Source organism: Mustela nigripes, chromosome 4 (genome assembly GCF_022355385.1).
Source record: "Mustela nigripes isolate SB6536 chromosome 4, MUSNIG.SB6536, whole genome shotgun sequence".
Lineage (NCBI taxonomy): Eukaryota > Metazoa > Chordata > Mammalia > Carnivora > Mustelidae > Mustela > Mustela nigripes.
The window spans coordinates 48,224,626-48,237,882 of record NC_081560.1 but is presented as its reverse complement, the minus strand read 5'-3'; the positions used below and the strand labels follow the sequence as shown (position 1 = coordinate 48,237,882).

General features: G+C 38.3%; 1 protein-coding gene and 1 non-coding gene across 2 annotated transcripts in view; one reads left to right on the top strand and one right to left on the bottom strand.

Annotated features, from left to right (window-relative positions):
- The window catches only part of HIBADH (3-hydroxyisobutyrate dehydrogenase), a 106,813-nt gene that overhangs the window by 36,295 nt on the left and 57,261 nt on the right, over window positions 1-13,257 (bottom strand). The gene's annotated exons all lie outside the window — the stretch shown is intronic.
- On the top strand, window positions 2,377-2,458 carry LOC132017070 (small Cajal body-specific RNA 18). The gene has a single exon (XR_009404147.1). It is a non-coding gene; the product is annotated as a small Cajal body-specific RNA 18 (non-coding RNA).

Sequence of the window (13,257 nt, the reverse complement as noted above, 5' to 3'; positions counted from 1 at the left end):
CAGTATCTGTAGGTATTAGATATTGAATTGTTTGTTCCTATTGACTCTTGCTCTGATAACTTATCTGGGCCTGGGGGTTTTTTTTGGTTTGTTTGTTTGTTTTCCTTTTTTTTTTTGCTAGCTCACATTTACTGTGTGAATTTACTTTGTGAATTCTGAGAGTCCTGGATTAAAGATGATTTTCTCCAGAAGGATTTTTATTTTTTTTGTAGGTGACAGGCCCTACCAGCCTTACCAACTCAAAACTGCTTAAATTTGGGGCACTGGGGTGGTTCAGTAGGTTGAGTATCTGACTCTTAATCTCAGCTTAGGTCTTGATCTCAGGGTTGTGGGTTCAAGCCTTCCATTGGGCTCCATGCTGGGCATGGAGACTACTTTTAAAAAATAATAATGAGGGGCGCCTGGGTGGCTCAGTGGGGTAAAGCCTCTGCCTTCGGCTCAGGTCATGATCCCAGGGTTCTGGGATCGAGGCCCACATCGGCTCTCTGCTCAGCGGGGAGCCTGCTTCCTCCTTTCTCTCTCTGCCTGTCTCTCCGCCTACTTGTGATTTCTGTCAAATAAATAAATAAAATCTTAAAAAAAAAACAATAATAATAATGATAAAGCCTTTAAATGTATTGATTGAGTGTTCTCCCAATTGGGTGCACTGTTTAAATCTGAACTCTTCATCCATGAGAGCCAAATTACAAAAATTCAAGGGACACTGATGTATTTTATTTCTTATAACCTATAATCAACAAAGACAGATAGATTTACCAGTTAGTCCCCTTTACCAGCAGGCACACCAGGCCACCCTTTTCCCTGAGGGAATGGTCCCTGGGTATTTTGGCTTTGTACAGGGGGTGAATGGAATGCAGGGATCAGCTTTCTTACTTTCTGTGAGCACAAGGCCGAGTTTTCCATTAAACCCATGATCTTGGGGCGCCTGGGTGGCTCACTGGGTTAAAGCCTCTGCCTTCGGCTCAGGTCATGATCCCAGGGTCCTGGGATCGAGCCCTGCATCGGGTTCTCTGCTCAGCAGGGAGCCTGCTTCCCCCACTCTCTCTCTCTGCCTGCCTCTCTGCCTACTTCTGATCTGTCAAATAAATAAGTAAATAAAATCTTTAAAAAAAAAAAAAAAAAAAAAAACCATGATCTTTCACCCATGAGTATAAATACCCCAAGCTCCTGGTTCCTAGAATCAACATTGCCCCAAGAGCAGACAGAGCTTCTGGGTTCCCTCACTCTGATTTCAGGCTACTCTTCAATTATTTAGTCATTAAGGATTTCCCTTATTTTTTGAGGACTCTGAAATGCATTTAAAAGTATGCTAGCTGTAACTGATCCAGCACGTGGATGTTTTATGACAGGAGGGTATTTTAACACACCTAATCCACCATACTGCCAGAAGCAGTGGATGGCTATGCAAAGAAACAAAATGGGTCCTTAAATGTCAAAGGAAAGATTGATTCCCATCTTATTTTTATGCCAGGATATCTTTAACTCTTTTCTGATAATAAAACAGGTTTCATCTTTGCCATTAGTACCTGTATTACACTAAAAATTTACAACAGAATGTTGCTTTTATGACATCTACTTTTAAAAGTGAAATCAAGAAATTTCATTCAACTAGATACAGCAGTCAATCAAGTTTATGAATACTCTCCATGAAAGTAATCTAAAAGGAAACATTAAGTACTGGGAATCTCTAGATCACTTTAATGTTGTGCTTTACTTATTTAGTTTTGTTTGTTTGAAACATCTCATAAGATATTTACTATACACAAATTAAGTATTTACTGAATATCTTCGATATACAAGTTACCCATTCTTGGCTCTTTGGGGTATACAAAAATAATTAAGACAGGATTCCTGTTCAAATTAAGTTCTGTGATCCAAACAAGAGTTATTGCACCATAAAATTAACTTTAATTATAAGAAAATTAGTTGTCTTAAAAATGTTCAAAATTCAAAGGAGGAAAACTTTACAGCCATTTGTGGACTGAAATTAGGAAAAATGAATAGGCAAAACTTTACTGAAAAGATCAGATCAACATGGGCCAGGAAAGATGATTAAGATCCTGATATGCTGCGCCTGGTGAGGGTGGGGATGGGTGGGGGGGTGGGCATGGGTTGGGCGGGCAGGTCAGAGGTGGTGGCGATCAGCGTCCCAGGGAGTGTAGCAAGTGTTGGAGGGCAGGGAGTCCCCAACCCCTGAGTCCCCAATGTAGCCCCCATATGAGCTTGCAGTATTCTCCTTGTATGATCAGTCCCATTGTTGGTGGCACTGTTCGCCTGGAGTGTGGCTCAGGACTGGGGTGGGGAGATGAGTGGCAGCACGCTGGGCTGGAGATGAGGGAGAGTTAGGGAGGCCTCTGCTGCTGTGACTGTGAGCCCTGGTCAATGATGACACGACCACTGAGCAATCAGAGTTCTAGAACCAGATGATGGAATGTGTGCTAAGAATGGACTGAGACCAGAAGAGAAAAAAGAAAAAAAAGAAAAAGATCCTGATATGCTGGCAGGGAGTGACTTGGGGCAGAGAGAAATTCTCGGTGAAGTGAACTGTGAAAGTAAATACATAAAAACAAAAAAGTATGGGATGTGTTTAGAAAATAGTAAGCAGGGCACCTAGGTGGCTCAGTCAGTTAACTGACTCAATTTTGGCTCAGGTCATAATCTCAGGGTGGTGGGACTGAGCCCTAGGTCAGGCTCAGCGCTGGGGGTGTAGCCGGCTTAAGAGTCTCTCTCTCTGTCTGTACATCCCCCTCTTCTCTGTCTCCCTCTCTCCCGGAAGGAAGGAAGGAAAGAAGGAAAGAAGATGGACATCGTAAGTAGCTGAATATGGAACAATTAAAACTCCAGATACACTGACTCTAGTTTAATCTTCTTCAAATATGTCATGCCCTTTTCCAATTCCAAACCTCAAAAATTATCTCTTTTTCTTGGAACATCCTCACCCAACTCCACAATGCATGATAAATACCTATCAGTTTTTTAGGAAAGCAACTGGCCTACAAATCAGATTCAATAAATACAAATAACCCAAAATATAGCATCAATTTATCACGGAACTCATTTATGCCTCTTATGGCAATTATTAAGCTGTACTATAATGTAGTATCTTTTTCCATGCCCATCTCACTTTACTAGAGTGTGAGCTCCTGAAAACAAGGACTATGACTTACTCCAACCCACCAATTTATATCATATACATATATGTGTGTGTATACATACATTTATAATCCTCACAATAGGAAGAGAAGGATAGGAGGAGGAAAGGAGGACAAGCCTGTAGGTTTCCATGCAAGCACTGCAAGAACTTTGGCAGACAGTGCAGAACCACAACACGCCACAGGCTGATGAGGAAAGATGTAATGAAAAGACTCAAAGGCTGTGCAGCACCCAGGACAGTAGCTATAAGCCGTGTAGGGCTACTGAGAACTTGAAACAGAGTTAGTTCAAAATGAGACGTGCTTGAGGTATAAAATACACACTAGGTTTCAAAGACATGAGGGGGAGAAAGGTGTAAAATATCTCAATAATTTTATAATGATTACATGAGAAAGATAATATTTTAGGAATACTGGGTTAAATGAAATATATATTGAAATATATATATTAAATGAAATATATTATTAAAATGATGTTAGGGCACGTGGCTGGTGAAGTTGGCGGAGTGTGCGACTCTTGATCTTGTGGTTGTGAGTTCGGGCCCCACACTGGGTGTAGAGAATACCTAAAAATAAAATCTTTAATTACATAATTAGAGAAATAATTAAATAATTATATGATGTTCAGCTGTGTTTCTTATTACTTTTTTTTTTTTTTAAGATTTTATTTGTCTCAGAGAGCAACCAGAAGCACACAGAGTGGCAGGCAGAGGCAGAGAGAGAAGCAGGCTCCCTACTGGACATGGAGCTGGATGCAGGACTTGATCCCAGGATCCTGAGATCATGACCTGAGCCGAAGGGTAGCGGCTTAACCAACTGAGCCACCCAGGCGTCCCTCTTATTACATTTTAATGCTGCTACTAGAAAACCTAAAATTACCCATGTGGCTTACATTGTATTTCTCTTGAACAGTGCTATTCTCAGAGTATTAACCTAAAAGATCAGAAAATTTGGAAAACTATGGTACGCTATAATAAGGGAATCAAGAGGAAGAACGGTTTCATAGAAAAGATGAGCTTGACTTAGAATAAGTTTGACTAAAGGGATCCAAGAGATAAAAATGCAGGGCTAGAAAGAAGAAAAGTCTATCATGGGAATACAGAATTAGGAAAACTCTACAGGGATAAGACAGTTGAAATTCTGGAAGAATATGTGAGTCCCCACAGAAAATTTTTAGATCCCTCAGCTTAGAAGGAAGAAGAGGAAGATGTACGTAGTTTTCTCAAAGGGCAGGAAGAGCTAGTAACCTAGCTGGCATCCCAAGTTGGATCTCTGAAATCCTTACCTGCAGCAACATCATAATTTCAGAGTATTCTGGGCTGAATATATTTGAAGTCAAAAACAGGGATTTAAATATATTAGATGCTGTTGCCAATGAAAAGTGCATTCTGAATTCGAACAGATAACTCTCTACATGTTTGATTTATAAACAAACAAAATCCCTGCAAATTAGTTTCTGTTATAATAAAATGGATACATAGGTTTAGGCATGTGAACCTTTTTACTTATTACTCCTCCAGGACAGATACTTCTCTGTTTAATAGTATGGAATTTATATACTACATTAAACCACTGAAAATAGTAACTGAAAAAAAAAAAATTTTGAAGTTCAAAATCCACATATCCTCCACATTTCTTTTTATTTTTACAGAACACAAGAAATTTGCAGCATTTTTAAGCAAAAGGTTGTTTTTAACGAAACTCTCAAATTTCTTCAATATAGAACTATGCAAATATAAGGAGCATCATTTCAAAGTATAAAATACACTTTTCTCCCAGGAGATTTAGTAACTCCTGTAGCCCCAAAGATATAACAAAGTGCATAATCAAGAAAAGCAAGTTAACTCTTAGTTCATAAGTGTTCAGCTATAACGCATTTTAATGGACAAAAGTCTGTGTTTTGTGAAAAAAATTTCCAGCAAAGGCTATCCCACAACTCACAAACTTTGGCATTATAAAATTATTTTAATTTTCCCAGCATAAAATTATAAATCAAGACACACTGCCAAATGGGTTTTTTGTTGGGAATTTTAGCATTTTTAATTTATTTGCCAAGAATCCCTGGACTTAATGGATATACAATGTAGATGAGGGAAAAACACACGTACATGTGTCATTACAATGCAAGGTATGGTAAGTCCCTTACATATGGTTCACAGGCATGATCACCTCTGCCTGAAGAGAAAATCACAGGAGGAGGCATTTGTTTGGGCCAACACTGACAGATAAAAAAAGATTAAAATCCTAGCAGGGGGAACCTAAGTGGCTCAGTCGGTTAAGCATCCAATTCTTGATTTCAGCTCAGGTCATGATCTCAGGGTCGTGGGATCCAGCCCTGCACTGGGCTCCACACTCAGCATGGAGACTGTTTGAGATTCTCTCTCCCCCTCCCTCCGTACCTCCCTCTCACCCCGGCTCTTGCTCATCATGCTTTCGCTCTCTCAAATAAAAAAAGATTTTTATAAATAAATAAATAAAATCCCAGTGGAAGAAAAACATAAATAAGAGCCAGAGACTTGAGTAAATGAGGTACACATATGAGAAAGAGTGAGTGGTCTAGGTTGGCTAGAAGTTACAGCATGTGGAGAAAAGTAGTGAAAAACAACAACAGAAAATTAAGTTGGATCCAGACTGTGGAGGGCACTGAAGGGCAGGCTGAGAAGATGGCGCAGGCTTGGGGGAGCAATGTATCAGCTGTGAGCCTAATGCAGAGGGAAGCAAATCCCAGAACAGTGGCTGTAAGCACACAGCACTGGCCACCGGGTAGTGAAGGCAACAGGAAGCCGAGGGAGCCTGACCAGCGCCATGCCAAGGTACCTGCTCTCTGAGCACAATGTCGTACTGCCCGCAGGCAAAGGAAACAACATGTGCACGTATTCAGTTTTTCGCTATGTTTCAGAGGCCTCTTTTGGGGCAACCAGCCGAGCCTTTAAGAAAGAAAACAAATTTTTATCACATGCGTAGGGAAATCTGCCTTTTCCTGAATGGATTCCAGGCTGGACAGGCTGAGAAGAGCCATCTGCTCATAGCGGCGGCAGCGGCAGGAACCGGGGCGGCACACTTGCTCGCACGCATGGGCTCTTCCCTTTGCTGGCTGCCTCGGCCCAAGCTGCCTGCCCTGAGATTCCTTTCAGATGTGCAGTGAGAGTCACATTCTACTGCTCACTGAATGAAGGCTGGGAAGCTTGAGGGGAAACATTCAGTCGCTAAGAAAACAAAGCAGCTGATTCACACCAAAATGGAAAAAGAACCCAAAGGAGAGAGTTAAGACACCAGGTGAAACACAGCAAGAAGCCGGGGATGGAAGCAAGAGAAACCAACAGACATGAAGTCTTTAGACAAGGGAGAGAGGGAAGAATGGACCAGAACCATTACACCTATGATGATGTAAATGTAACTTTCCCTTACAGTGAAACTTTATTTTTAAAAGAACTTTTGGCCCATGAAAGGGGTGGAGGTGGTAACAAAGTTAATTACGTCTCATAATTAGTCATTAGGATTAGATAACAAAGCCTTCAGCAGTGTACTACTCTAATGATGGAGGACCAGCATCTGAGAAACAGAATAGTGTATTAGCATAACCACGTATGCAAAATACATAGAACCACTGCCACAGTTAACTTGTCATTGAGTGATTAAATATGAATTCATAATTAGAAAAATCCACATTGTAATTTATTGGCTTTCCTGACGGTTTTGGTTCATTAAAAGTTGATTACTAAACAGTGACCTCTAGTGGCCCATAATCTTCTAACGCTATATTGTTTCTTTTAAAGAGGCAACCAGCATACATTCCAAAAACGTTTTTACCTAAATAAGGCTGTTATTTTGAAGATGTTAATATTCCTTTTCCCTATAAAGGGAAGTATTGCCTTCACTCGTTCTTCTCTCTTTAAAATTCATTCTGTGTGACAAATACAAAGGGGTTAAAAAAAAAAAGCTCTCTTGCTTCCACATATTAACAATTTGTGACTGAACCCCTATGTGGGTGTTTGGGGCATTTTATTAATACTTGGAAACTGTATTAGATAATAACAGAATGAACTTCATTCATTCTATATTATCTAATTAGAACTTATGTCAAATTAACATGACAGTCATGCTATTATCTAATCACTCACTATACACACGGGACATGCTGAAAACACGTTTTATTTTCGTTTTATTTTAAAATTCAAAGGTACCCGTAATTTCAGATCACTGCGTACCATACTACTGAGGTTTATCTTAAAAGGTAATTGATTAATAACTGTAACTGTGAAAAAAAAATCCAGCTCATTTCTTAAATTTTTCTTTTTTCTTTTTTCTTTTTAATTTATTTGACAGACAGAGATCACAAAATAGGCAGAGAGGCAGGCAGAGAGAGAGAGAGGAGGAAGCAGGCTCCCCGCTGAGCAGAGAGCCCGAAGCGGGACCCGATCCCAGAACCCTGAGATCATGACCCGAGCTGAAGGCAGAGGCTTAACCCACTGAGCCTTCTTAAAGAGGTTTTTTTTTTAAATAATAATGATGACACTTATCAAGAAGTCTACTTCTGTAACACAAAGCAAACTTTCCAAGCATCATCTCTCCCATAGCATGATTAAATCTTTTTAAAGTATTCAAAGGCCTATAGTAGTACTTTAAGTTAAACCCAACTTACAATTCTATAAGCACATATGATTTTATTACTTCCTACCCAGTTATACTCATTATTCAAACAAGGTTTCAGAAAGGCTCACAATATGAAAAGACGACTTTGGATATATTATTAAAAGAATGATATGCATATATCTTCATTCTCCCCCAAATCAGACATGGTATTGATCCTGATTCTCTAAAGTAGTGGCAATGCTGTAGCTTCCTTAGATAATATGACTAAGCCTCCAATAAATTAAAGATGCAAACAAAAGAAAGACATGTACTGCCTCATGTACTACTTCTACAGAACATGTGGGTGTGGGGTGCCAGTTGTTTCCTGTGATGATTTAAGATAGTAGCTGGATAATGAGTTATACCTTCTGTAAGAACCGAATCACCATTTAATGCTATTATCAACAGTTCATGACCCACCAGCAAGAAATGTCAACCTGATTAATATAAACACTGCTGACCTCAAAAAAAAAAAAAAAAGGAAGAAAGAAAGAAACTTACTCCTCACTGTTATTAACATCTACTGTTCTTTAGTATGAAAATATAAAGTCAAATCTTTAGGTAAAAATATTTTTAGAGAATTTGCTATGCAAATTTTGCTAAGTGAGAGTTGGTAAGGTTCTGAAAAGGTAGAACTAAAGGCAGCATGTAAATATACACATTGGTTACAACTAAGGGAAACATCGTTTAGGAGATACATGATTTTATAGTTCATTGTGTCATTTAAAATGTTTGCTTTATCTTTTTAAACAGACAGCATTAACTAGGGTTAAAGCAAGATATCATTTTGGTTACAAAGCTCACTGTTAAACTTACTTCTGATACACAAGTTTCAAAACAACCAGAGATAAGATCAGAAAGATCTAAAAACAGAATTTAGAATGTCATATTTCCTTCCACGAGCACAGGTATAAGAAGGCTGGTGTGAAAGTTCCTTTTTCTCAGTGAATTGTAGTATATTCACTTGCAATTTAGCCTGTTTCTGCTTTACACAATGAGCCATTTCTGGCTGTAGGTAAACCTGTAAAGCTGAAATTTCATTAGAGATTATTTAATGCTGTCATTTCCAGATTCCAAGAAGTAAGAGGAAAGAATATATGCTACAATCAGGTTTCAGGAAAACTCATTAGTTCACCCAAGAGACAGCTGGTCTTTACTAAAAACAGGACGAAATTTTCCTCATTACAATAAGCTAGGTTTTTAGAATCTACAAAAAGTAAACCAACTTCTGCTTCTTTGTAACACTGAGAGGCTGGGCCTCTAAGATCATCTGACAACAGGCAGAACAAGTCAAGATTCCCTACCAATGAATGCCAAGCTTGCAAAGATTTTATTTAAATTGGGATCCCATTGGTAACCAAGAGTTTCACCTGAGACCAATATTTAGGAAACAATCCAACAAATCCAGAATGAGGAAAATTCCATTAGATAATTGATCTGGACTCCAAAACTGTCAACATCACGGAAGACTGTTTTTTAAAATGGAGAGTATGGGAACTGCTCTAGATTAAGGAAGGCTGAAGACACATAACAATGACATGTAATGCATGAACCTTTATTAGACACTGTATCAAAGAAAACCCACTTATCTGGAGGATAACTGAAAACAATATGTATATGGGCTCTTTATTAGATGACACTGAATCAATGTCAAATTTCTTGGATGTGATAGTTTTGGAGTTACATATGAGGATGTCCCTGTTCTCAGGAGATTTATTAAAAATATTTGGGTGTGGGTGAGTAGTTCAGGCAAAGAGAAGTTTGGGAAACTGGGGGAAGAGCCTATTAATTGAGATCAGAAACAGAACAATAAATTAGATAGCAGAGCACTGATCCACATATAAATGGAATCCCTATATACTGATGATTTAGAAATGTTTCATGAATTCTATTTTTACTATCTTTTAAAAAGGCAGGAGGTGAAGAAGGAAAAATTCTGACCCAAAAACCAATGTAGATAAATACCTGCACTTTGATTAATCAAAGATACTTTCTTAAAACAGGAGTTAAATTTCTATAACCTGAATAATTCTTCATTAATTTAAATTATTATATTGCTGAGTTCCTCTATATCTCCATTTTAACAATCAAGTTTATATATATGCTTTCTCTCTCCAGTAGCTTTGAGTATTCCCTGGCAATAGCTTCCCAAGCAAATGAGTAACCACACTAATGGTATTTGTTCTAGGGTATCTACCAGAGCATTATGTATGGAAATTACCTCGCTGAGTTCCATCTGAGGGTTGTTTTACAAATAAAAACTCAACCACCAAAAAAAGAAGCTAAGTATTTTTATCCTACTACTCTCTGACTCATATTAGTAAAGAAACCTGGAAGTAAGGCTCACACACAGGCTGATTTTTGTTGTGTGGGTTTTTTTTTGTTTGTTTTTTGGGTTTTTTATTTTTAGATTTTATTTATTTGAGAGAGAGAGAGAACACAAACTGGGGATGGGCAGGGAGGGGCAGAGGGAGAAGTGGGCTCAATCCCAGTATCCTGAGATCATGACCTGAGCGGATGGCAGATGCTTAACTGACTGAGCCACCAGGGCACCTCTCACAAACTGTTTCTATGACATACTGCAAGCTACTGAGTTACAGCTTATGTAATTCCGTAACACTTACTTCCAAACTGAAACTACACTGTATGTATATTGCACTTATATACTTTCAAAATACACAGAAGTCTATTTGAAGAACCAGATTTCTATAAATTAGGGTTTGGTGAAAAGTGATACAAAACCAAATTAGAATATATGTAGTTGCTTTTCCTGTGAGTTTTCATGAAATAATGGTGTCGAGCAAATAAATTCTTCCCGTGATTTTAATGAATGAAATGTAATCAATTATACTAAGACCACAATAGATATAACTCAATATAAAAATCACCATCCCTGGCCTCCTTAATAGATTTAGAAAAAGTCACAGAGCAAGCATCTGCACCCAGGTCTTCTAAGCAGCAGTGCTGGGTAAAAAGAACCTTGGGATTTATACAGATGCACTCATTTGTGAAACTGCCACTAAAAAGAAAGCCTGAGCACTTAGAAATCAGGAAAAAATAAATTAAAAAAATCTCAGCTCCCAGAAACCAAAAAACTATCTAGGTAACTAGAATTATTTGCCTAAAAATTCTAGGAAAATTTTTCAGGTAAGCTTATTTGTAGGAATTCAGTAAAAAAAAAAACTCTTAAGAATCAAATTTCTGGTAAGATTTTTAGCTTCCAATTTGGTAAAATGTATCTACCAAAATACTTGGTAAAAATGATTTATTAGGTATGTTTTGTGCTCTTCAGAATTTATATTCTAATTTATATCTTTCCTTTTTAGGAAGATTCATACCTCCACTCACTCATCGATTCACTCAACCCAAGTCTGGGTACCTACCATCTGTTATGTTCTGATCTAGGCAGTGAACAAAACAGAATAAATCTCTACTTTTGTGTGCTTATAATCTAGTAGAGTGGTTATCAACTCAGACTACATATTAGAAACAACTCTTGGAGATTCTGATTTAAGTGGGGAGAAAGAGAGAGAGGTAGAAATCGGAGTGGAAGTAAAGAGGTTAGCTTCAGATAAACCCCTGATGGTTCATCCAGGGACAGGAAGGCAGAGTATATGTCAGCTTGTAGATGTGATCATAGGGTCATGTGGATGTTCTTTCATAACTGTCTATTTTCTCTGTGAAAGTAAGAAGGAAAGTTGCCACTGGGGAAGGTCACTGGTGGTTGGAAGAGAGAAGAGAAGGTATGAAATATCATTTAGGTGATGGAAAGAGTGAATGAACTGTCAGGCTGTCTTAAGAGTCCACTTGCGATCAGTGATCATTAATTTACAAGTGAAACCAGGCCAACATGGTCATCCATTTACTCCACCATGTTCAGCTACTCAAGGGCAGGTACAGGGCAAATGAATAGCTGGATTTGCTCCGGGATGGGATCTAATTCAATAGGGAGAAAGAGGTATAAGAGAGACATTTATCCTATACCACAGAACATAAACTGGATTGGAAAGGAAGCGGAGACTGAGGAAGACAGGGATGAAGAAGAGGCTGGTTCATTATTCTCCTTCAGTTCTAGCCCCCTCAGGCACTGCCGTCAACTGTATTTCTTATCCTTTTAACGCCTAAAGTTCCCTTCCTTTAAAATACTCAATTCTTCTTCTTTTACAAAAGGTAGCTTGATTACTTTTGTTCAGGAATGACCAAACACAGCCTATAAACACAGTTTCTTTCAAATTTCAGGAAAATTTAGCATTTGCAGGTCTTTCAGCATTTAAAGACCAAGACACTGAATATCATTTTTCCACTTTCACCAAAAAGAAAAAAGATTCTATCGTAAGTAGAAATCTGGAGAGACAGACCAATTCAAACAGATTTGGTCTTTTATGGTTTCTTTGATAAAGGGAGATCCTCTAGAAGAAATACGGTACTTGATTTTGTCCCCAGCTTTACTAAAAGAGAGGTCCATTTATTTGAGAGACATGAAAGAAGAGGTACTTGTTTCCTCTCTTTGGATACAATTAGGATTTGAGATTGGGGTCAAGAAGACTTACTGCAATGATTTAGGATTTAGAGTCTCCTTTGAACAGAACTATCACCTGACAATGTCGTCTTCAATTGGCAGGTAACCCATGCTTCCTTATCTTCTTCAAACATCACTGTATGCTTTCTTACAACTGTTATATAAAAATTGCTAAAAGCAAAAGATCTTTTTCTTCACTCATTTTACAGCAAAACCTCACCTGAACTGAGGTGAGGTTATTTATAGTCTCCATTTATTCTGCTTAGTTTGAATATTCAATTATTTCACTGCAGAAATAATGTGTCTGATTACAGAGGGCTGCCTTGGACCCTACTAGGGATGTCACATAATATATGGTAAATATAAGGTTACTATCTTCCTAAAAAATCAAAAACAAACTCACAATGCTCCGAGAGTTTCAAGGAAGGGATTATGTACCTACAGTGACTTTTTTTTTCTTTTCCTTTTCTTATTTTAGGAACAGGAACCCAAACTTCTGGCTTGGTCAGAGTTAATAATTACTTCCATTTACTGAATTAATCACTTCCATTTACTGAATGATTATGATGTTTTACATACTATTTTAATTTAATTGAACACTGAGGAATGAGTCAATCTGAGATCTTAGAATTTATGACCTTTTTTTTTTTTTAAGATTTTATTTATTTATTCGACAGAGAGAGATCACAAGTAAGCAGAGAGGCAGGCAGAGAGAGAGAGAGAGGAGGAAGCAGGCCTCCCGCCAAGGAGAGAGCCCGATGCGGGGCTCAATTCCAGGACCCTGGAATCATGACCTAAGCCCAAGGCAGAGGCTTTGACCCTCTGAGCCACCCAGGTGCCCCAGAATTTATGAACTTTAATCAAATCTTTTCCCTACCTCGGAATCCATCCAGCTGGTAAAGAGCAGAGCTAGCCATTTCTTGTGCTCATCTGGTGGTTATCATTTCTCCTTAA